This window comes from Terrapene carolina, unplaced genomic scaffold, assembly GCF_002925995.2.
Source record: "Terrapene carolina triunguis isolate 2854851 unplaced genomic scaffold, T_m_triunguis-2.0 Scaffold17629, whole genome shotgun sequence".
NCBI classification, from domain to species: Eukaryota; Metazoa; Chordata; order Testudines; family Emydidae; genus Terrapene; species Terrapene triunguis.
Genome location: NW_020681980.1, coordinates 4,298 through 7,951, shown reverse-complemented (window position 1 = coordinate 7,951; position 3,654 = coordinate 4,298). Strand labels below are relative to the sequence as shown.

Genomic DNA, 3,654 nt, shown 5'->3' with positions numbered 1-3,654 from the left:
CAATTCCATATTCCTTGTGGTAAACAGGGAACCCTCCTTTGTGGTTTGATCATCTCGTAAAGCATGAAATATATCCAACTCTGTAAAAAGGTGACCTCACCAGCAATGATGTAATCTCCGTGAAAGGAGGAGAAATAACACACAGCGTGTGTTACAATTTGAGGAACTTCAGGAGTGAAGTAATTTTCTAAAAATATTTCAATAATTTTGGGGACTATAAAAGGCATTTAACACTCGACCCCATCAGAACAAGTACCCTGTGTGCATGGACAGTTACTGAGTAAGGCTCTGTTCCAATGTTCCCTCTAAGAAAAACGGTTTCATAAAAACATAAATTTATAAATGGAGAATGCTAGACTTTGGCTGTATTTGCACTTTGCAATTTTTGTGGGGTTTTTTATTTGGATAAAACAAGTACATTTCTCTGCCACAAAGGGAACATTGGTATAACTGAGACCACGTAGTATGACTTAAGCTTTCTTCACTCATCAAGCAGGAACCCAAACTCACCAACTCCAATTCATCCTCCTCCGACTGTATTCAGCAAACAAGAGGGATAATACAGTTACTAAGAAAAGCATTGCTTTCAAAAATAAAATAAAATAGTCATGTAACTGTAACTACCAATATTTATTGGTTTGTTAATATTTTGAATTTATCGTGCTATTATGTAAACACTGTTACAAAGTACGTGATTATATACTTACTATATACACTTTGGGTCAATTAATAAAAAAAGTGTTTTAATGCAGGAATAAATACTGTGGCAAAAGTTGTGTTCACAACTACAAAAGGTTGTTTACAGATGCTCTGAAAATTAGCATTGGCTGAACTAGCAAGAGCAAGGGCACAAGTATTCACAGACATCATATATGGACACAGGTGCACATCGGTTCTATTATGGTTGAACTGCTCAGATGGAAGTCAACTGCATAGGCACGTATTTTTAGTGCACCAATCACCATGACATCTAGGCATCTCTACTCTTTACTTCTCTCCCTTCTCCACCAGACAGAGAGAGAGAGAGAGAGAGAGAATGAGAATTTAAGGAGAGAACATTAAAACTGCTTTTTAAAATATTTCCCCCTGTATTCATTTTTCAAAATAATTTAAAGCACAAGTTTCACATTAAGATTTAGCAACATATTTCTTTATGAATGTGCTCTGTAATTTGTGCATTTTTAGAAAAACCTCAAACATTTTAATAAAGGTGTTAAAAAACTTCTTTAATTAGGACTCTGGCTACTTACATTGATTTTGCGTGATTTAGCTCTACCATCAATAGCAAAAGTAAACACTTGTGGAATCTTAAACATAAATAAGTAAATATTGTATAAAGAATGCTTATACTGTTTACATCCTGTGCTCCTTTTGGCTACTTCCATATGGGGAGGATTCATAAACTGAATATATGTACCGTATATACTCGTTCATTAGCACGTTCGTTTATAAGCCAACCCCAAAATGGATAGGTAAAAATAGCAAAAACTGAATGACCCTTTCATAAGCTGACCCTATATTTCAGGGGTTGGAAAACTTTGGCTCCCGGTCTGTCAGGTAGGCCGCTGGCGGGTCAGGACGTTTTGTTTACCTGGGTCGTCTGCAGGCATGAAGCCCCTCAGCTCCCTGTGGCCGCGGTTCACCGTTCCCAGCTAATGGGAGCTGCGGGAAGTGGTGCGCACTTCCCGCATCTCCCATTGGCTGGGAACGGCGAACCACGGCTACAAGGAGCTGAGGGGCTTCATGCCTGCAGACGCTCCAGGTAAACAAAACTACAATGTATTAGATCAGGGATTGGCAACCTTTGGCACGTGGCTCGCCAGGGTAAGCACCCTGGCAGGCCGGGCTGGTTTGTTTACCTGCCACGTCCGCAGGTACGGCCGATCGCGGCACCCAGTGGCCACGGTTCGCCGCTCCAGGCCAATGGGGGCGGCGGGAAGCAGCGCAGGCTGAGGGATGTGCTGGCCACCGCTTCCCACTACCCCCATTGGCCTGCAGCGGGGAACTGTGGCCAGTGGTGCCGCGATCGGCCGTACCTGCGGACGAGGCAGGTAAACAAACCGGACCGGCCTGCCAGGGTGCTTACCCTGGCGGGCCGTGTGACAAAGGTTGCCGATACCTGTATTAGATATTCAATTAAATGATTCCATAGAGTTTAAAACCATCAAATTTTGGTGTAGACCAGTTTATAAGCCGACCCCCGCTCTTTGATGCGTCACTTTTTTACCAAAAATATTCGGCTTATGAACGAGTATATACGGTACTTAAATTATTATGAGTTTGCACATAAAATATAGAGACTGATATCAGTGACTTCAGCCACACAAGGTTGAAGTAGAAGCTGGATAAGACTTCCAGAGAGAGCCGTGCCAACCTCAGTACCCTCTGCTATATCTAGAGGTAGGTTGAACAAACATTGCTGATGTGCTGAAAGGCATAGTGGCTTTGTGAGCTGCACAAACGATGAGACCACCATTCATTCTTGTGTCCTCATTCAAGATTTTAACTCCAAATATGGGGAGTGAATGGCTATTGTACTAACACGCTAAACCAAATGAAGGTTCCTCCCACATCATTTTTTCTGAGCCACATGTCACAACTCACCAACACTGCAACCTGGGAGAACCGGACAGAACTCTACATCGAGGCCCCTCGACACAGCTCAGTAATCAGCAAAAGTTGCCATTGCTGAGTGGTACAATAAACTCTTCCCTCACCCCCTAAAAACCAAACCACTAAAACCCTCAGTCCTAGCAACGGAGGAAGATTGCAATCAGGACAAGAAACCAAACCAAAGTCTCCAATATAGCAACCTAATTAACCCAATGTAGGTCAGATCATTATTCTGTATTTATTAATCCAATGAAAGTAAGAATATCTTCTCCCTCTTTTTTTGCGAATACTGTCCAAGATGGCAACCTGCACTTGAGTCGTGTTCTTTTATCAGTCAAGTCTCCTACTACAGGGGTGTTTCTAAGGTGCCATCTCCATAATGCCTGAGATGCCATAGTTTCCCTTTCAGCAGCACTCCTTTTGCACCCCTTGGGCATACTGTATATTGTATACTATAGAATGAATGGCCCAACTTACCAATGGAGGCATCATGCCCTTGCTGGAAGGTGGGATGACAACACGAAGGTCTGGTTTGCGATTGTTCATTCCAAGATTACCTCCTCCGGGTGGAGGCGGAGACTTTGTAGGCATAACTTTGCCTAATCCATTCCCACCACCAGTAGTTCCTAGCAGGCTTGGTGAAGCTCGAGAGTTAATAAATCCATTTCCTAAAGTAGGAAATATAAAGAAATGCACCTTAAGACTGAGCACAAGCAGTGTAAATCCACAGTGCAAATGTACAAACTCCACATTATTTTTAGACAAAAGTTTCAGTTGCAAATATTTCACAAGAGTCTAACCCTTTTAGGAATAATTAAGCTACATCCTACATTGTAGAACAGAAAAAGCAAAGTATCTTTCACCAAAAGATCAATATGTAACGCTTGTGTCACCTCAGGGTGTGTTGTGGCAACTTAAACGCTGAGGAGTGCACACTGTCAGGAAAGTGTGTTAAAGCCATCTGTTCATTAATTTAGCCTTTGAAGTTCCTCTAGGCTGCTGTAGCAACAAAACAGTATCTAACAAATGGTCCTACACACA

The 3,654-nt window shown here is 42.3% G+C and overlaps 1 long non-coding RNA gene across 1 annotated transcript; it reads right to left on the bottom strand.

Annotated features, from left to right (window-relative positions):
* Positions 1-393: 393 nt before the first annotated feature.
* Positions 394-3,276, bottom strand: LOC113408526. Its single transcript, XR_003899958.1, has 2 exons — positions 3,091-3,276; positions 394-534 (listed from the first exon to the last, which is right to left on the bottom strand). It is a non-coding gene; the product is annotated as an uncharacterized LOC113408526 (long non-coding RNA).
* Between the last annotated feature and the right edge of the window lie 378 nt (positions 3,277-3,654).